This window comes from Idiotropiscis lumnitzeri, chromosome 4 (assembly GCF_059441095.1).
Source record: "Idiotropiscis lumnitzeri isolate Australia: NSW breed Sydney's pygmy pipehorse chromosome 4, RoL_Ilum_1.0, whole genome shotgun sequence".
In the NCBI taxonomy this organism is placed as follows: Eukaryota; Metazoa; Chordata; class Actinopteri; order Syngnathiformes; family Syngnathidae; genus Idiotropiscis; species Idiotropiscis lumnitzeri.
Genome location: NC_142394.1, coordinates 14,133,738 through 14,156,587, shown reverse-complemented (window position 1 = coordinate 14,156,587; position 22,850 = coordinate 14,133,738).

Genomic DNA, 22,850 nt, shown 5'->3' with positions numbered 1-22,850 from the left:
TATGCATGTAAAGTTATACATGGAATGCCAACGTTATTGCACAATAAGCGATGTGGTGAACCAACATGTGTTACTACAACACGTGTGACATTGCTTCTCTTCTGTTATCGCTCGGTGTATGTAAACAGGAAAAAAGTTTGGTATATGGACAAGTGAGCAAAGTACTTCTTAAAAAACACAATATGAAGTATTTTAATTTGATCCGTTTATTGGTGAATCTAGCAGACTACAATGCACTAGGCTACTAGCCACATGCAATTTTAATGAGACACCTTGTGCAAATAAAGAAGACATATTAACCGCGTATATGCTGCATGGAAGATGTGACCTGAACATATCCAAATAACCTTAACTTTGTGATCTGTTTTTAGAACTTCACATTCATCGGGATTGTGGAGCCTTGTCTCTGTCATCTTGCGTGCCAGATTTAACCGCTGAGCAAATTGTCAGACAACCTGCAGCGAGAAATATGAGCCCCGAAGGGGTCTTGGTGATTGTGCACCACTGGCAGTTCCATTGTGGGAGGCGGGAAGCTGCAGGGCCTAGACAATGCTCCACTTAAGGATGATAACAGACCAGCGGGCATATACCCTGGGTCCTTTATCATAGACTTCACAAAACACTCACCGCTTAACTAAAAACTCCTCGTCTTGCTTGCTGAAGCTGTCGCTGCAGGCCAAAAAGTCAAGTATTGTATGTTTAGCTTATCGGTTTCCATGACAACAGCATCTGACATTGGGTGTGTACTGTTAGCAAGGGAAATCATGAACGTTCCAGTCTACAGATCTCTTGCGTTGTCTTTGGGGCTGAATGGAAACCGGTGATGCCAGATCATTAGCACTCAAGTATTATATGGGAAAATGATCACAAAGTAATTACATGAGGATTACATAGACCAGTGGTTTTATCCACAAAATTTGCTTTTTATTGAGCTCAGGCATTTGGATAAGAGGCATCCTCATTATCTTTTGGGGTACGAATTCTCACACATGGACACATCGCGAGGTGCAAAGCGACCTACAATCAAAAGTCACATACACATATTGCAGTTTATGTGCAAATGTTGTGCACACTAGCGATTCGCATTTCTGTTTCCGCAATGTTCTGGCACGACATACTCAGGCATGCTTACAGCTAGAATTTTTTAAGGCACAACTTAGATCTGGTTTCGCCTGGTTTAAAGTTTTGACAACTTTCTATCCCAAATAGTCAGGCGCCATTTGAAAGCAAATTCCCTTGGTCCGGCATGGCAAATCCCCAATACAAAATGTGCCAGTTTTTATGTGCGCCTCTCTACAGAAATAGAGCCGTTCTTCCTCTTTAACAGGTGGAAGGTCAGTTCCTGTTTTTTTTTTTTAAACCGAATCTCCGAGAGCATAGACTAGCAGTACACCTGCCAGCATTTCATATAAATCAGGGTCCCCATTTGTTGATCACTGTTGCCATAATGTTTTCACAAATCTTTCCAACAGCATTAAATCTATCTGTGGGGATTCAATAAGCTCTTAGTTTTTATGAGAAAAAATGGCATAGAAGCTCAATAATCTTCATAAATCAGGCAACAGTGACCGTGATTTTTTTTTTTTCTTGCTCGGAAAATAATTTTTCAACCTAAAAATGCAGATGGGCATGTGTGTGCATGTTGTGTGTCTGTACACATTTGAATTTCATTTCTCCAATAAGAAGCTGCTATATATGCTGTGCAGCATGTTTTATCATTAAACACAGCAAAGAAGCTGCAGGCCAGGTGTTTTATCTATAGGCACACTAAACCACGTTTGGTGCCAGAGATGGAGAACATTGGAGAAGCAATGTGGCAGATAAACACTTGAATGAGGCCGATTGTAGTCGTCGTAGAGCCTCTCGCCGCCTGACCCGGTCCGTGGCGAGGAATAATAAATAAGCAGGACAGAGGAAGTTACCATTTGGAGACGGTTTCCTGATGAATGATTACCAGCTCCATTTGGTCCGTATTTGCATAGGAGATGTAAATGTCGGAAGGAAGACACATGGCTGTTGCTGTAGCGGTGCCTCTAATACTTTTGTCTGCTGAGCAGGCAAGTCTTCTAATGTTATAATCAACGAGCTTGGCTGCTCATAAGAGACCGCACATAAAACTGAATAATCAAAGATGGGTGTTGGCTGTGGCGCATGAGAATACGTTTCAAAAAGGATGCGTTCGGTTGTTATCCTAATAAATGAATTGTCTGTCGCAGCAGAAACTCTAATTTATGTTTGTGGCATTCTGCACAGCTGTTTATTTTTAATAACATTCATTATGAGGCGTCACTTATTAAAAAAGGAGGAGAAAAAAAATCATGAGTTGGTGGACATAAATCATACACATATTTGAATAGAAAATTGCCCAAGCAGCCTGCTACATGTAATGTATACATGACTTAAGATCCAAGGTTATTTTGGTGCCTTTTTCCAAGTAAATCTAAACATTTTTTTAGGCTCACGAGGGGACTTTATTGTAACGGGTACAGCAGTATTAGAGTAAAAGAAAATATCTGCCGCAGCAATATGCAGTACACTCCCCTGCAAAATGTATCGTAACTGTGAGGCTAATGTCTATTTCTGTGTTCAAAAGATTTTATTTTATCTTTTATTTCCTGTGATTGACTGGATATTGTGATTGGCTTCACTAACTTATATGAGAGCACCTTTTGTTTCAACTTACGCATTTCTAATTGAGCAAAAGTCCTGGAAATTGACTGGTGTATTTTGTTGCCCAATTGTGTCCTATACGGTATTTAAAACGATGAATAGCAGTGAATGTCTCATTTCCAGGCTTAGTTTTGGCCAAGAATATATTTAAACAATGATGTCAAGTTCCAAGACAAATTTAACAAAAGATGTATTTTGCCAGCCTTCTCTCGCATGTCTTTATCATGATCCCCTTTACTCCAGAGATCCCACTGGGATGAGCTCCAACTCACCTGTGATCAAGACAATCGATGGCTTAATGACAGGTTGGATGGATGGTTCAAAATGTGGTAAGAGAAATTACGTCTTTTCGCTGTCATCATATTTTGAGTGGATATTGTTTGACAGAAAACACAAATGGATTTGATTTCTCTGTTCGTTTTGCATTCATCCCATTCAGTTGTGGAATCATAGGATTGCCGCATGTATCCGTCACCCAACTATTAATAGGGACAACACTGGCACAACACGATGCAAATGTTTCAAAGGGAGGACTTGGTGGACAAAACATGCTACAATATTATACGGTTGGGACATTGAAGTCATTGTGTCTGCAGTGACGCTGCATTTGAGTCTTTATCTGGAATTGAAGTGTCCCTTTCAATGTCACAAGTTTGTTTATAACCTTTGGCCTCTCTTTCTGGTCTCATCAGGCACGATGTGTCCTGGTCTAATCAGCTCCCTCTTTTTTTTTGAGGCGGCTTAATCTTGTCAGGTCTGACAATGACGTCTCATCTGCTCTTTCTTCTTCACAGTGGGATCATCCCACAGCTCGGCCTACTCAAACAGCAAGATTCCCCGGAATCCATATTCATCTGTACCAGAGATTTTTTTTCCCCTTAATTTTTCTTATTCAGTAAAGAAAGTGATTTGCATTTATCTCTCTTGATCATAAGCCCTACTAACTGAATACAAAACAGAGCTGTCAAATTCTGAAAGCCCTCCCTTTAAAATTAATCTTTTCTGTGGCGTTAAAAAGCGACGAGGAGACAAGTGTCCCTTAGTGCTCTTGCGGGTACTCAGCGCTCGGAAGTGAATAGACGAGAGAGGAGAGACTGCAAGCGCAGAGAAGGCGAGAGTCATCATTACCACAACGCTACTTACAACTCCTCCACACATTGCGCTTGATAAAATGTTGTACAAGCTTCCTTTTACTATTCAAACACGTTTTGGCAAAGAAATTAGATCGTGATGTCATATTTTCTGGTGTAGCTATCTCAAAATCATTCAAAATAACTTGATTATATTTATTGAAAAAATGTGCATTGTCTTGTCTCAATAAAATTTTACATGGATAAATATGTTATATATCGTTAGAATTAGATCGACATTTTAAACATTACATTTTTTGCACATTCAAAATATTAACTTTTTTGTGCACCAAACAGCAACTCATAATAGCCCTCTTAGTCAGGCCTCCCAAATATATAGATAAGTGGGACGTATCATAGTATTGACAGGGATGTATAATAATACAGTGATGACTTATAATACTTCCAATACATGCCCTCTGACTGACTGCATCTCTGTGACACCACAATGTCTTCTCCCGTGGCAGGATTAAGAGGCTCAATCTAACCATTGATGACGTCACGTTCATATTAGCAGAATTGCACAAAAATGTCTCAGAACTTGGCACAGTACTGATGCTATCAAGCATTGGCCAAGGAAGAATCCATTATATTTTGGGAACCCGGACAATAAACTGAAAAATTCTATTTCTCAATTGTTGTTGGTGGTGGTTTGCCTCCTCAGTGTGCATTGCTGCATTTTAATTGAGGGTCATGGCGATTTGACATTGTGTAATTAGTAGCGGTTGATGGCACTGCCTCCAAAACCCATTTAGCTTTATGAAAATGTTAGCAACATACAATATCGCAGAAGATATGATTATGACTCCTTTCAATGTGCATACAAGCATAGCTGATTTTCTGTCATTCTACACTTCACCACCTGACAGATCGTAACCAGCGTTACTACATATTTGGATGAAATCTGGAGCATATAGCTTTGGTATGACACGAGGATAAATTGGAAAAAGAAATCTGCTTTATTGTTTTGCTGATAAACTGTATGTGCAGGTGTCTATTACAGTGTTCTGGTCATTATTTTGACATTTTAGTGCATGTTGAGTTTGGGGCAAAGAACGTCTGCGTGGAGCCATCTTCCGTTCAACACTGCACTGCATGTGAATTTGGCTTTCGGTCCTCTGATTGGACGAGCAGGGAATTCTGACATCAATTGCGGAGTCTTGATGTCGTCACTGTGCCACGGCGAGTTGGAGTTGGAATAGTAGCGTTTGCCTACATTTATATTGATTCTCAGATTACAAATTCATTAATACAGTATTTGGTTATTTTTTTAGCACAGCTTGCTGTAGTATAACATTTATTTCAGTTGTAGATTATTACTGCTGCTGCCAACTCAGATCCCAGTTTTATTTGCATCATATAAAATGTGTGTAACCATAACATGTGGGGGGGAAAAAAACACACTTGCGGAATATGATGCTCTTGTGAAGCGACTTTCGAATATCATTGCAAACTATCAGAGGTCTTCCACTGTATATTCCGTGACCATGCATTGATGGTTGAGTGTGTTGCGATTGTATCGGTTAGCTACTGCCTAACTAGGACAATCAATAAGGTACCCCAAGAGCATCAAATACTGGGCAAGTGTATTGTGCAAACTCATGAATGAGATACTGGTTATTTTCCTTTCACAGATGTTGAAGCCATTGTCTCTTGGGGTTAAATCATTTTCACAGCAGCAGGTTGGCTGTTTACTGGGGTGAAGCGCATCCATTACACTGAATCATCTTTGCTCTGAAGTTGATGCTCGAACGGGCGACTGAGGTACACGAATGGAGAGGAGTGGGGTTGGACGTTGGAAGTTCAGCGCAATCGGCGCTCTTCAGGCTTTCAGGCGCAGGTCAGCGTAGGCATTTCCAAATTGGCTGCGAGTTCAAAGAGAATGAGAGAGCGGTGAGTGGAGATGAACTCTCTTATTTATCTCGGTGATCACACCACACACTCTCTGAAACCTTTTTTTTCAAGTGATAATACGATCTGCAGTTCAGCCGAGTAGCACCCTCGGGACATCGCAGCGTGGAGGTATTGCCGTATAATGTAACGCCTTCCATTTGAATAAGTCCTCTTTTAGCTATTTAGCCATGATTATGCACAAGTGGAATTATTTAAGGCTGTCCTGGATTCCCCAACTCCTGTCTGCCCCACTCTTCTTCTCTGATTCATCAAACATGTTTTTCTTGCTCATTGGAAGCTGTCACATGGATGCAGACAGAAATGTGAGACATCTGGAGAATAGCTGACGGCCTAAATCATCATCCTGTTGACATGTAAGATGTTGGCCGCAAGGCAAATGGCAGCACGCACAACTTTCCATTTTTTGGGGGGGCTAAGATGGCCAGAATCCACAAGATAATCAAGTGGAGCTCTTTAAGTGTTTTTGTTGGTGTGTTTCAAAATTACAACCCACCCTGCTTCCTGATGAAAAGCATCATAGTCTGTCAAGTTTATTTACATTCACACTCACAGTTTAAACAACTTTAAACTGGTTTTACATATTAAAAGTATATTTGGGTATGTTGTTATGTTGCATAAACAGACTGGCTCACCATCTGTCTGGAAGAAAACTTCCATTGGTTTGAAAGTTTAAAATCATTAATATTGCATCACAAATGCTTCTGCAGTCAATGGTGAGTGTTGTAACAATCTGCATGTTGCATTTTGGTGAGGTTCTAACCCTGAACTACAGAATAAATACTTTTACATTTATTTTAGTATGTCCGCGTTGGAAGGGAGGTAGTTAATATTTTATTGATGTCATGTCATTATCCACACCGCTTATCCTGTACAGGGCCGCGGGAAGGTGCTGGAGCCTATCCCAGCTGACTACAGGCAAAAGGCGCACAACACCCCGAACTGGTCGCCAGCCAGTCACAGGATAGACATCGACACTGTCACTCAGTGGGAACCGAACCCATTGCCCGCACACAAATCAGACGAATGTACCACTACACCATCAGTGACTCTCGATATTGTATTGATCATGAAGGAAATTATGGCTGTATAGTTATTAATGACATTTGTAGGTACCTCAAGGACACGATAAAAAAATTATTGAGAAAACATGCAGCACATTAAGCATAAGAAGCAGGTACCTGTGAAAATACTTATTCTTGATCCACTCATGATGAAATTAACAAAAACAAATATTTTGAAATCGTGGATGTTGTAAACTAATTTTTCTGTAACAAGTGTTGCCATGTTGTGCTTCTTTAGACTCAGCAAAGGCCTCTGGTGTTTGCCATCATGTAGTGACATTGCAATTGATTCAACTCATACTGTACTCAACAAATTATTCTTAATCAATGAATTACTATTTCTTGGATTTATGGAATACTGTGCTTTTAGCAGCAACCAAACTAAAAGTGATCATTACGACTATTGCTTGCTAACTTGCACTAACACAGTAGTAAAGTTATAATCACAGTCGATGTGTATGAAAAATGCTTCCAGGTCATTAATATGAAGCAATCAAATGAATACGGTGAAGTATGACAGTTACTGACTGCGTTCTCCTGGTGCGTATAACCTCAAAATGTTGCATGCTGGGACTTTCATAAACCGAGGAGCTCCTCTATTATCCCTTTGCCTAGTATAACGTAAAAAAAACAAATATTTTCAAACTCTCTAACCTGTGATTGCCTTAATTACCTCTCAATGTGATTAGCACCATATTCTTTCAACCATGAAGTTTAATCTAAGCAAAAAAAAATGGATTTATTATTTGGGAAAAAGCAAGCTCATGTTCCAACTGTTCTGGGCTCAACCTCCAGTCTCATAAAAGTTGTATTAGAATTATGAACCTCGCTTAATTGGCTGACACTCAGCTTGCTCGTGATTCAATGATGGGTACAACAGGAACATAAAAAAAATGGAAAAAATGTCAAACTTATTGGTATTGAAAGGCGCAAGAATGTTTCATTTTTTTTTTTTTTTAGGGGGGATCCTTGCTCGTCTCTTCACTAAGGACTAATGATGCCCATTACTAACTTTATTTCCAAAACACTTGTGGGTTTGAATTTAAAGAGAGCCAATTAAAATCACAGCTTGAAAACGAATACTAGTAGTGACTCGGCTTAAACGATTTAATTGTAAGGAAAATGCATTGGTTACATTAAGCATTTTTCTTTCAACGGACGTAGCGGCAAATGTCTGATTCTTCTGGAATGCATTGCTTTTTCAGTTTTTTTTCCCTAAAGGTTGCACTCTTTTAAGGGCTCTCTTTGACCAGTGAGCTATAAACTCGGAAAAGTGTGTTGGTGAGTGAATGTTCCTTCTCACCTGCCCACTCAGATGTGCATGTCAGAGCGAAATGTGAAGCGCAAGCAATCCTTCATTCACCGAGCAAATGTTGTACAGTAAATAATACATGAAGAAAGATTCACATCTAATCAACCATACTACTACTTCTCATGATCGATTTTTTTTCCCTCACCGTGCAGTCCCACCATTCAATCATCAAACATTACATGTTTCAAATTGGAATTTGGTATTTTGGTTACAGGTGGTCATCGGTTTGCGTTAGAATCGTGTTCTTTTGGTACAGTTTTTTTTTAATATATATTCATGACCTAAGTGTTTTTCTTAAAAATAAACTGTAATTATCGCTGCACTGCTGTGTTACCATAAATCACGGCTGAACTGGGTTTGAAATCAAATGCATGATTCAAGCTAAGCAAAGTTCAAGCAATAAATTGTTCAGTGAATAAAGTTCAAAACAGTCACCCATGAGACAAAAAATGCAACTGTTACAAAGAAACACAAAATCACTCGAAAAACTAAAAAGAAATACAAATTAGCAAAAGAAAAAATACAAAACTCGGATTCTCAATGACAAAGGTTTACTTGGCGTGGATGATTTCGGCATAGGACACTGACATGCTAGCACAGGACAACCTTAGACAATCACGCTGTGGAAGACAATCAAGAAAAAAAGGGAAGAACAAGTTGCCCAAAATGAGGGAAGAAACAATTACAAAATTAAAAAAAAAAAAAAGGAAAAGACCACTAGACAACCTCAACCAGACTTTTTAGACAAGTAGAACAAAAAACATTAGCGAAGAAAATACATAAGAAGTCTGAGGTTCTAGCTCAAAATAAAATTGTCATCAATTGTGATCAAAGTATATTTTCTTGTTTAATATTTTACAATGGGATATGTGGTTTTACCACTGCGCGACAAGAATGTGCAAAAAAAGTGCACCAGTAACATAAATCTCCTTTACATTACACCTTATCGTTAAAGTGCGCTGTCTGTTTAGATTGTAAACGTGTATGATAGTTAAAAATGCAAAAACGGAACGTGCGGTAAAACATTCCTCTACAATTAGTAAATTTCCTTTTCAAAAGCCGAACATATTGAGTATTTCCATTTTAAAAAAAAAGGGCAAATGATAAGCACAGAACCCAAAATGGAACTTAACTAACACAGGAAAACAAGACACGTTTGTCCTGGCTACTCGGTAATCTATGGTACAATTAAAATACCAAGTACAAATAATAATAAAAAGTCGACTGGAACGTACACCAAAAAGGGCGTCTTGTTCAGTCTTTATGTGAAGAGACTTACCCCCCAAGCATGTGCTAGTCTCCTTCTGTTTTTCTATTTTAATATGAACAGCTTGTAACTTGGCTTTACTCTTTCCGAAGGTTAAAAAAAAAAATCTAATATATTCAGCCTGTTCTGTTATATAGGCTTTATAATGGTGACTGTTTGACCCTGGACCAGATTTTCATTAGCATGGATAGGATTAAAAAAAATAATAATAATAAAGAAGTAAATGAAACCTCAAGCAACATAAAGTTTACATTGAGCAACACATATACAGTGAGCATTTTTGCAGCAGAGCAACCCCTGCAGGCAATAAAGCGCTGAAGTGTGTTTACGATGCACAGTGTGTGTGTGTGTTTGTTGGTGTCTGATGAAGCCAACCGGCAACTTATCTCACTTGAACAAGCGCCTGGGGAAACCGACTGTATTTCAAAGTCCACTAAAAGGTGCTTCCAGCGGTATAGCGAGTGAGGAATGCTTTATGAACACCAGGTCGTTGCTTATCGCGCTGGCCGCCTCGGTCTGCTCGGTCGCTCGGCCTCGCCCACATCACGCTGTCCTCACCCGCGTAGCTTACGTTCATAACTGTTGCTTCGCAGCCAGCTTTAGCAATTACAATGTGAGGGCACCTCACGCAGGGTCAGAACACAGCATAGTATCGTTCCAAAAGATGGTGGGTGTCGCAGCTTCTTTGGAAATGGAGATGGCTTCCATCCAAATGTTTTTTTATTTTTTATGTTGTTTCGCATGGAAATGAAGCTTGGTGCTGGAGAGGCGAGTGCGGACATGTAGCTTTGAAGCTGCTGTCAGCCCAATCCACTGACGCTACTTCCATCCACTGCTCATCCATGCAGCTGTCAGTCTAATGCGGACTAATGATAACTGCTAGACGCTGTAAGTTCAGTTCATTACATGCGGCAGCCCACTCTTAATGTGATTCTGGTGAAGCTGCAGGCAAACTGTAAACGTGGTGCGATAGTGAGGGCAAGCCCATTTTTCCTTCCTCTAGTAAGAGCAACACAGAGTAAAGGGGTCACGTCTTATTTTTAGTAGCCCAAAACACAAGAGGCGTCATACAAGGAAGGAGTCAAATGCAGTGTGGGATTCTGCATGTGCTTTCCATGGAGGGCTATGGTAGCATCTTATACAGGGCCAAAAAAAAATAACATGAACATATATTTCTGACTTTCAGTGCTCTTGTTTACATCTTCCACTCTGCTATGGACTGATCAAGAATGAGAAACCTTGAGTGACTTCCAATTTGGTCATCATCACCTAATTCTCAAGCCAGAGAGTGTAAGCTTTTCCAGTTTTGAAAATCTGCATTTCTATTACAGGCTATACTTCTGACGAGCGCAAGTCATGCACAAAGCACAGTCTGACTGTGCGTTTTGTGGTGTTTTGTTTATTTTGGAATTTTTGTAACAGTGAATAACGCCAGCTTGTTTCATAACCACTGGAAGAAGCTAACTTTAATTGCCTTAAATTCAGTGCAGTAGAGGCATGCGGAAAGTTGGTTGCTGTGAAGTGAGTGAGCACTTAGAGACCACCTTTCACTCGACACTCACCAAACGATCCCGCCCACATCCACCTAATTTATTGTTGTATCATTTAAAAAAAAAAAACAATATATATATATATATATATATATATGTCTTTTAATTACAAAATATTTTTAAAGCCTTCACATGCTCAAAGTTGACAAATATTAACAACATCCGTGCAACACGGTCTGCTAAATTCCCAAACATAGTAAACTATAATTGCCCTGACAAGAAAATCAAGAATTTTATGACGAGTGCACATGCACCTATCTGTTAAGGCAATATATTAAGTAGCATTAATAATATTAATATGAGGTCAAGGTAACCAGTCAAATATGAATACATTAAAAGCAATTCAACAATCTATAAATGCTTGTTGGTGTTAGCGCCTGTTCTTGCACATGCAAACCTTTCATAACTCACAGATGAGTCCTCTCAGCACAACAAAAAGAGAAAGTAGAAACCTACTAAAATGAAATCAGTAACAGCACTAAAGAAACCCTTCTGCTTTGTCATCCACAACTATCATGACACTGGAACACTTGTTTGTCCTTAACAAAGGTACTTTGTACTTGAATTGAGAGGCTTTCAACTTTTTTATTGTTGGAAAAAAAATAGTTCTCTCTGCAATGGAAACATTTCACCTTGACATTCTCAGGAGCGATGTGGTGGCTATTGAAGCTTGTGACCTTCTGGCCCCTGAGCCAAATCGTTCCAAAGTGATGTAGTGCCTGCCTTGATTGGACCTTTGACCCGAGTTAGCACCATGAGTCATATATCATTCAAAATAACAGCACCTAGAAGGCACAGACCTTTCCCGAGGCTTAAACGTTCAATACCCCCAAAAATCAAATGAGAAAGCTAATACAATCGTACCGCTTCATGACTAAAGTGACTTATGTACAGTACGTTACATCCATGCATTACAAATTACAATCTGATATTCCACTTCACCGTCGAGTGCTTGGAGAGCTGAGAATGTCACCTGTGTCGTCATGTGGAGGAAGCTGGCTGTGCTTAATAATTCAACTCCCGATGTGGAGGCTTTGCATGGGGACGTCTTGTTAAACATTCATGCTCTCAGCTCTGCCTTCGCCCCCTGGAGGACATTTGACCACCAAGGCTATAACTCAAAAGGAAAAGGCTTCTCGCAGACATTAATATCAATTTGATATCTCAGCAGTCGGCCAATGACAGATCTTGTTGCCTCTCAGTTTCATACACAATGTATGCATTTCTAATTGCTTTACATGTTGCCTGCGTGTGAACATGTTTCCCGTTTTTCTTCGACTCTAAGAAGTGGGTCCATATGTTGTGCATGGAATTGGGTAAGAAATCCACATAAATACTTAAACAAGTTGATGTTATAGTCTTTTACAATGTTTTGACAAATGACCCAATAACAATGTATAAATCATCCAAAACCCCTTTAAAGCGATATCTTGGGTGTGCTTTATCCTCAACTGTAAAAAAAAAAAAAAAAAAATTAAAAAAAAAAAGCATCCATGTGCCAAATTAGTAGGAATCCTAAACATTTTCTGCACCGATTCTTTTAACTTTTAAAACTCCTTGTAAAGCCTTTGTGAATCAAAGCAGACATGTTTGATGAATCCTTACCTCTTTCAATACTAGCTATTTTCAAAAAAGAAAACCTCCTGAGTGCCAGCCTATTTTAGAACATTTACAGCTCAAACTGAAAAACACGAATCACCTACTTTGGACCAATCAATTTTTGTCAAAATAAATATTTTATACACAACAGTAGCTTCAATACTAAGCATTTTTACTTCTGTGATGCCACAAACATGTGAACAGTCCTATTTAGTAGTAGTAGTGTGTGTGCATGTATGTACTGTACATACATTGCATTATCACTTCTACTTGTAAATTTAAACAATCTCTCTTAATAATAATCTTTTCTCTCTATTGTGACACTCGTTGTACTTTGTAATCGGTTCAACGTGACAAACACAGTCACATTCACGGCACTCCTCATTAGGGTTCCGGTTGTCGGCATCAATGGCGCTAAAAGAGTTAATCAGATCAGTATGAAACTTTAAAAAGGGTACTTTGTGTCCATCAGTAGGATCGATATGTCAATTAAGCACAAAAAAAGTTCCACATTCATTTTTTTCAACCTCTTGCTGTTTTAAACTTTTTATAAATAATTAATAAACTTTTAATACCATATACAACTCAAGTCCATATTTTGTTTCTTCCACTTCGGCAGTGACTGTTGAAGAAGCACGATCCATATGCCAATGTAAGATCTGACAGAGGAGGAAAGGATAACAAGGTGTGACAGTGCTTGCTACGCTAATGCAATCCATGCTCAGCATTTCAATAGTTTTAGCTGCAGGCCTTCCTTTTTTGGCAGGTAATGCTGAAAAGAAATCTGCACAGTGCGAGGTAACTGTAATGAAAAATAGACAACTTATAGTCAACAACAACAGCAGCAGCAAAGCAGATGCTGCTCGCCTGGAATAAATTCTATTGATTTTGAGGTGGTGAGTCGATGGTTTGTTGTGTTGTGCTGAAGAGAAAACAGAAACAAATAAAAGTCATAACTCTTTCAACTTGTGCTTTTTTGACAGTTAAATAGTTTTTAAAAGGTATTGTTGAACTCTTTCTCCTTTACTGGAGCACAGAGCGCACTCATCAATCACGCTCGCCGTGTGAACAACGCAAATTAGTTCTTTTGATTTATATGAAAGACAGCTGGATAATGCAAGAGTACATTTATTTCCCTCCACTTTCATTTTTCGTTGAAAACAACATCATTCTGGAAGGTCAGTGTGATGCCAAGAGATTCTTGTTACAAAGTAGAAACATCAAAGACAAATAAAACACTTGATTCTGATCTGTGTTTTTATGTATTCAATACTTTTTCATTATTGGACATATGAGGGTTTATTTTGGAACGCGACCAGTACGAGTTCCTTTTCAGCATTTGGCCAGACACAATTTGTTGGGACTTTCTGAGCGTGTCCTTGTTGAGTATATGCATTCAGTCAAGAGTCAATTTTTAAATTCAAGACATTCGCTGATGGGAAACTTTTGGGAGTGTTTTATAATCGAGTCATAATCATCATTAGACTGTATAATGATCCACAGTGCGATGCTCACTTTGATCTCCATCCTTTTGAGGAAACTTTATTGGGGTGGACGCATTAAGACCGAATCATCATCACTCTCAATTTGTTTCCCAATTTGGCCATGCCTGACCTAATCTACCAATTAAGAATTTTGCTGCATGCGTTCGGGCAAGTGTGTATACGGTGGAATCTTGGTGTTAGAAGCTCTCTGAAGTTTTACAATTTAGAGTTGTGACAAATATTTATTGGCAGAAATACATCTTTCAGTTTATCATTTTGTCAAACAGTATGGTTTGGCTCTGTTCAGCAATGTTTGTATCACATTTACTGGTTTTATTGTAGTTTTTGCTTCTTGTTTTTATTCCAATGCCGTTGGCGTGGTAGGACTCTCAGCCGGTATCATGCAGCTTTTTATGAACAAAAGACTTGATATGGATTTTCTCTGGCTGGTGTGCATTTGAGTCGATCTGTTCATGCTATTTGACAAGAAAGTGCACTGAAGAAACTGTAGACTGTTACGCTCGTTGCATCAAGCCCATTATGTTTGCCATGGTAACAGACAGATGATTTTCTTGTTTGTTTGGTCCTTTAAAATGCAGGCAGGTGGAGGTCAGCGAGCAGACATGAAAACATATGAGAATCACGCGAGGTGCAAGCGGGGTGACCGATCCATCACCTGGTTGACAAGCAGGATTGTCTTTTAAGCTTTCCCGTTGTAGCACACATAAATTAGCCTCGGACAAAGTGGCATCAGTCAATGATCGCTGGAGGTGGTGATTAGCCATGGAGCACAAGCATTTTGTAGGAGGGAGAGATAATCCCCATCAACCGAGACAAGACACCCACCTTCACCTCCTCAAGGTGACAATCTTGACTTTTTACGAAAGGTTCAACTGAAGTTGTGGTCTCTGGACTCTCAACACTAAGATTTTTAGAAATGCATTTTGCTCTCGTTCAGTGTAAATCTTTAATCATATATTCACTGAATGAGCCAGAGGAACTAAAACAATCATTAAATGAACAATGAAGACTCTAACCTTTCAGCACTGAAAATCATCAAATCATATCATGCCTCCAAAGCTTTATCGAGCAAGGGGACATACTGACTTTAGAGTTTTTGTTGGAAGATTTTTGTCGATGAGTTTGTCGTCAAAGGAACATTTTGAACAACTATTTCATATTACATGTACCATTTCTGCTCGTCTAATGCAGCTTGTATACTGCAATTTTTGAGCTTGTGAATGAAAAGGACTGACAAAGAGGCCATCACAAGAAGGAGTCATGTCATATCAGCTATGATGAAATTCCTTTCTATAAAAGTTGGGCCATTCCATGTGTCTGGTTCATTTCAGTGCACCGTGACATTTGGTGTGGGCATCTTTCAAAGCAGTTTTTTGGGTGTTATAGAATAATACAAATTAATACATGTGATTGAGACACAGGCTGGAAAGTTCCGTTTGGTGCTTATGGCGTTCACCCAAGTGTTCCATGGTGAAAACAATCAAGGTAACCTGAATTGCAACACCTTCACAACATATTTACACCTGTTGCCAAGAACACACTCAAATTGCAATTTTAGTAGAAATCGTTCAAATGTAATATTACATATTGTGTCTTTGTTTAAAGAAATGCAAGATTAATAACTAGTGTAACAGTAACAGCTTGAGTTTTGCAATTAAAAAAAAAGTCAAATATCTCATTTAAGCAGCAGCTGTTATTTTATGAACAACAGATCAGAAGCAAAAGTGGATTGAGTTGTCCTTGGATCATATCTGTCATGGTCTGTATTTGTTGTTTTTGGTTCAGGATTTAGTTTCATGTTTTTCCTAGTGTGGGACAGATAATGGATGGTATGTCTCGTCATGCTCATTGTGTCCACCTGTGTTCGTTTACCCAAGCTCCAGTGTTAACCAATCAGCACCCTCCAACACTTTGTGTCTTGTCCAGGTGTTCCTCGTTATCTCGTTAATTTGTTTGTATTTAGTTCCCTGTTTGCTCTCAATTCCGGTCGGCTCATTGTCTTTGTCAGCCTCCATGTCAATGCCTCCTATCCGGTGTTTGTCATCCGTTCCTCAGCATATTTCAGTTTTCGTAGTTATTTCGCTAGTGTTTGTTTTGTTACTTTGATCATTGTTTTGCACTTTTAGTGTTTCCCAAGACGTTTTTTTCCGTTTTGCTTCCCTTACATTAACTCCTCTTTAAGTTACTCCTGCCTCACTTCCCCGCATTTGGGTCCTCCTCCTCCTCTTCCTCGACCTCCACAAAAATCCTGGCAATATCAAAGCATTACAATAAATTTAATCAGAAAACAAATGTAAACTCATATTTTTCCAGTCCGGGTATAGGCCGGACGGGATCCCTGTTGTGTATGCAATTTTGAGATTGATTGTGGAGGACAACTTAGCTTAAAATCTTTCATGGCTGATAGCGTCTCTAAGCAAGCTCAGCACATAGGTTCATCTTTGAATTTTTTAAACATATAATCTTATTTATGTTTTACCTGAAAGCCATTTTCTTCATCTGATTTACTCTTGTCACTACTTTTCGCTTGTCGTGGCCTCCCTTCCGTTCCGACCAAAGACTGCTCAGTGTGTAGAATAAGCAAGCAGATACAAGAATTGTGCCTGATCCCGTGATTTCCCAGTCGGAACGTATGGACAGTTGAGACCAAAATTGAGTCAATATTCAGATTTCACCTTTAGAAACTATAACCTACAATGTTTCTTCATCAGTGATGATTGCCACTGAAGTTATTTCACAATATTTTTATCTATTGCTTTTGTATTTAGCCAGTAAACAGTTTAAGAGGAACTGAATGCAGAAATATTCTAAGTAAGAATAACACTGTATATGCCAGCACGAGTAAAAGCAGCGGATTGTGATGATGAATATTGCGTTGGTGGAATAAGAACTAAACGGAATAATTCATCAACATAAGGGTAACGCAATGTTGGGCAAAATCATTTTCAGCAGCAGACCAGAAGTGATGTCAAAGCACAAGCAGCGCGTTGCCTGCTAATACAGTGAGCTATTGAATTGTGACAGCTGAGAGATTGTTGAGAGTGATGGATTTAATTATTCAGTCCTGTGTACACCATGCATGAGATGGAAAGCATGCAGTGGCCATTACGTGTTACGTGTGTTACGTGTTGCGGCGAATATAAGCGTTATAGATCATGTTCTTGATATGATATCCATCTGTAAGGTTATCTATCTAGGTATCTAGCTATCTATCTATTTTCGACATGCATTTGTCTTTGTTGGTGCACTTAATTTATTGTGTTAATGTTTTTAACCAGTCTGTCAATTTTTCCTGTGGTGCTTTTGTTCTGTAGTCATTTATTATACAAAAGGTAATTAAAAAACAGAGAGACTGTGTCTGATTATGAAACTTTTTTTTTTTTTTCAAAGCTTGTTGTTTCAGAAAGCAACAGATACGTGGCTTTACACGTTTGCTCAGTGTCATGTTTGACATTTGGTGAATGTGGGCAGTGTAAATTTCACGCCTTCGCTCGATTCTTGGTTTTGCTTTCTAGTATTGGTTGTTCAATGGAGGCTTTCCATATTCCATATGCTGATTGTCTTTGTTTCATTGAGGCTCTGAATTATGATAACAGTTCAGCATCGCAGCAGATGTTGCAATAATGTATTCACTTTCATTTTGGCACATGTTCTTTCCTTGATCCCCTGCTGCAACTAAACTCATCCACTGCTGTTTATCTTTCCACATCTACCATATCTGTCTGACTGACGCAAGGCACTGTAACCCAAAAAGCAAATTCTTAGGTAGGTCGTACTTGACTGTGCGCCATATGACATCCTTACCTGCAAAATATCCTTTCCATTTTTAGGACACCCAACATAATCCTGGAGAATGGAAGCTCGATGACTTCCCTGCAAACTTTAGGGGATTAGTGTCATGATACAGAAGAGCTGGGAATAGTCTGCTGGTCTGCAAGAAGTCCTATCCTCATCATTTATACCCCAATGAAAAGGGATTAAGAAATATCTTGTAATGGTTTTGCAGATATGCTCACCTGCATGCACTGTGTGACGAACTCATAATGAGCACGTTTTCTCTAAGCAGAAACATTGCGTTTGAAACATCAATACATGTATTGTTTTCTTCAGAGACACTTGTTTCTTTCGCACACGTTCTGTGAAGCTATTTCCAGCCTTTTACAAACTTTAAGCAATGCACCGTTTTCATCATTGCAACAAAGTTGGCAAGCACCAGCTCCTTCTAACACTGGAATGGGCAACTTAAATTATGGAGCGGTCTGAAATTTTTCATCAGCCTTACTGGATGTGGGGACACAGGACCCCACACTTCCTAAACAGATGTATGACAAAAATGACATTTTAAATCTGATCAAAATATGTGCTAGCCTGCAAATATTAGAAATGTGCGTACTGCATAATTGTGGCCCATTGGAATGGATGTATACAATATAGGCAAAATTGCGCAAAGAATAAAAATGTCAGAGTGTGGGCGTGGATCACGACCATCAGTCTCCATCCAGAGCTCTAACACAAAATCCCAACTCCAGAGGTTACCTAACTTTTTCCGGGGTGAGGAGTAAAGTATATCAGGGGGTCGGCCACTATTTGAGGAAATACAGTTCTTATGTTGTCTTGCTTCATATATAATTACGATGATCAGGTGTCTTGTGATCAGTTCATCCCTAAATGAATGTATGAAAGGCTTGTGAAACAAATGCACGCAACCTGCGACGTGGCAAATTACCTATTAACAATAACAGTAATTATTCTATAAAGTCAAGTCAAAATGTTTAATCTTTAAATGGAGCACAAGAACATGCATAGGTATGTCATTGCTGTACCCCTAGCAACAAGTGAGAAGTGGGTTCACATGTGACACACTATTGACTCCAATCCACTTACAAGCATTAAACATTCTCCTTTGCGTTAAGAGTTCAGTATGTGAGCATAGACTGGCTTGAATGTCTTCTCTTGTCTATGTTAAGTTCAAGGCTGCACCATTCGAGGAGGTAAGCATGGGTAGCTTTGGTAAAGCATTCACATGTTTACTGCGTTAATCTGCATGGAGGAGCCATTCAGTGTTTGTGCTCATTCAGGGAGATAGCTATGGGCACCTTCAGCCCGTGTTTTCTTCCTCATTTCCAAGCCGGCGCCATTCATCATCCTCCAGTAGCGTCGCTCTAATTGGGCTGCGTCCCCTCCTGCTGTCACTCACTACAACTACCGTCACGTAGAGATATACAGATGTAGCTGGTGCGGGGACATGGCTGTCAGACCATTTGAATTGCATATGTGGGCGCCACTGATCTCGAGCAGCCTGACGCCCCACTCGCTTTTTTGGGACACTCGTTAATGAAGCGGCCTGGCAGTTTAACTGAAGAGGGTGCTAAAACGCTCCAGGACTCCGAGCGCTATCAACGCACACCTCTCACCACTAATGTCGCCGACACATTAGACCTTCCTCTCCTTTTTGTAGCTCTTCAAAGTTTCGCTAGACCTACTTTCATAGCAGCGCTTGTCTTATTTTACGGGAGCTCGCCACTTTTCCGACAAGAAATGCAAATATTCTTTAGTTGGTGAGCAAAGCCAGAAGACATCTAATGAGCCTATGAGATTCCCCTGCTAAACTTACCATAAAATACCCTGCATGGGAATATGGAGACCGGCTTCAATTTGTCCGGATCGAAGCTTTCGAGTGTTGGTGTAATAGACACAGCAGCTAGCCCGAGTCTCATTTGTTCAATTTGCTTTTATTAATAAATAAAGGATTATCTCGTTTGCTCAACGGAAGATTGGATTTGAAAAGGGCTTGGCATTGTCCCCCTAGCCGTCCATATTTTCTCATATTGCTCTGCTCTGTCAAACGTTGCCAATATCCCTGCCCTTGCTCATTAGTGAAGCTGGTGAAGTTGAACAGAGAACATAAAGTACAACACTTACGGTCTATATCCTGTATGCATAAAAGTTTGCATATACGTATACAAGTGGTTTGGGATGAGTTCTTGTTCAATGGGGGCAATGTAACCTAAAAATGTATTTAAGTTGGCGCGTGCACATTGTAGTCGTCATAATTTCAATAAAACATATGAAAATCATTTGAGGCCATGAAAAAGCCTTCGTGTGTCATATGGCAATTAGTTCATTGCACGCTATTCATGACACTGAAATTAACGTAACCTAGGACAGCCTGCACAGTTAAAAGTTTGAACACCTTAGTTCAATTTGAGGTTTGACCGACTTTTTCGTGAATATGCTCCAAAGTTCGGTGTACCTCATTGCAGCTAGTATCAAAAGAATGACTCCTTATTTTGGGAGGATTTTTCTTTAGGTTTCTTGAAACACTTTCTCTGAAATTACGGTGGGAAGAGAAGAATTTCAGATCCGTGGAGCAATGAAGAGTCTGAAAAGCGTCTGAGTGTGTCAAAGTACTATCATCCAGTGTTACCAAGTGTAAAATAACAGTAGTCAAGTGAAATACTTTTCTTGTGTAGGTTTATACAGCCAGTGGCTCGGCCAGGCATAGCCCAAAGAAGAGCTCAACGGCGTGGAGTGCATAGTGAGCTGTGTAGTCAGGTTTGCTTGTAACACATCTTGGACTCTGGAACCGCTATATTCCATTCTAGACTTGCCCCTGGCAAGAGGTACTGAGCAGGTGTGAACATACTTTTTGTCATCCGGTACTTTGGGGTTCATAACCATTATGAACAGAATTTCTATGTGGACCTAAGATGTATTCCGGTTTGGTGGCCTCAGTGATATATCTCTGCTTTTTGCAGATGATATAGTTCTGTTGGCTTCATCAAGCGACTCTTGCTCGGGTATGAAAGAGTATGAAGCGATTAGAATTAGAATCAGCCCTTCCAAGTCTACAGCCATGGAAAAATTGTGAAGCGCCCTCTCTAGGTCTGCGGTGTGATCAGGCCCCAAGTGGAGGAGTTCAAGTACTTTGTGATCTTTTTTTGCGAGTGAAAGAAGAATGGAGCATGACATTGACAGGTGTTGGTGGAGGTGCAGCATCTGCAGTGCAATAAACTGTATCTGTCCGTCTGTGAATAAGGAGCAAAGCCGAAAGGGCAGGCTGTCAATTTAACCACCCTCACCTATGGTGACCAACTGAGGGTTGCACTCAGAGTAGAGGAGCCAGATGCAGTGGCCCGTTCATTCATATGCTTCCTTGATGCCTGGTGAGGTATTCCAAGCATGACCCACCAGGAGGAACCCCAGGAATGACCCAAGGCACCCCGGTGAGGCCATCCCCAGGCCGTCTTGGGCCCCGGAAGAGCTGGACCAAGTAGCTGGAGAGATGGAAGACTGGGCTTCCCTGTTTAAGCTGATTCACCCGCGACCCATTCTAGGATAATGGATGGAAGGAATGAAACAAAAACAAATAGTCCCTTATTTGGATGAAATCTGAGCCCGTCTTTAGTTTTGTCATAAATGCAGAGTTGCACACAGAAACAACATTCTGTATTGATGTTTTTGAGACCCTTTCGGTTAAAGCAGCTGCAGTTCTAAGCATAGGAAAACACCTCATAAAATTGCAACAATAGACAGTGACAGGCGGCGGCAGTGGGTGCATCACTCATCAGTGCAGAACTACGCTTGAATCATTTATGGGTGTCTTTAGCACGGAAAATAAAATGTCTATTATATTGAGTTCTGCATGACCTCAACATTTTTAGAGTTGAACATTTGCTGCAGACACAAACGAACTAACTTATTGGGACTCAAACAATAAAAATGTTGTTATTTTTAGCCTGAACTCATTAGGACGTAAACGGTGAGACAAAGTAGCTTGGCTTCATGTGGTCTCCCTCCACATTATTTTTTTTCTGTGTGTTTGTACACTGAAAAAAACCATATGTTGAATTAATCAATTTTATTTTGACCACTTGACAAAACAAAGTCGAATAAATGAAACAACCCTTTTTTTTAATTAATGTACCTGTTATCTAAAAAAGTTATTAGTGGTGATGAGGCTAAAAGGAAAATGTCAAAGACAGTAGAAACGAACTTTTTGTAAAAGGCCATACTCATCAAAGAAGACTTTGTTTCCTGGGAGTGAATTAATTCTATTTCCCTTATATGTAAAAGCTGAATTTGCAATCTCAGTCGTGTAGTATCTGTGACGTTAAGTGTGTCTTTGAAAGGTGGGTTCTGGTGACTGACATGACATCAGTGTTCTAGCGTCAAGTTGGCAATGCTGGCTGAGTTATGAGCAGCCTCCGTGTGAGTGACTGGACATGAGTTGTGGTTGACCACAGCTCCCGAATGAATGTGCTCACTTCGTGTTGTGTTAGCATCAGTTCAATAAAGCAACTGAAAGTGCTTCGACGACTGTCTCTGTACTTGACCACGCATTATAATACCGTTCAGTGAAGGTTAGGCAGTGTCCGGAAATGGAAGGCCAACAGGACTTGTGTATTTATTATGGTACAAGGTTGTAAACACTTGCTGCAATAAAACGCTAATCTCTTGCTGGACTGTCAGTCATAAAACAATGCATACAGTATGTTTGTATAGCAGACATGATTCTGTGGAGCCTCACTATATTATATATTCAGCTTTTCCAGTAAATAACAAGCAAAGTGACTTGACTTTGAGAAGAACATCATTTAAGTGCACACACGCAAGCTGCTGCCATATCCTGTCTGCTACCTTCGGAAATCCCAAAGTTTGAAATGTCAATTTTTATGTTTTCAAGTCCCATAAACCAGAAGCTGCCGCCTCTTGCGCAGACAACAGTCTTGCTGCAAGTGATCTAACCATAATGAGGCGTCAGTTGCACAGACACAACACAGGATGTTCACTTTGATAGTAAAAAAAAAAATGCACAGCCGTTTCAAGTTACCCCTGTATT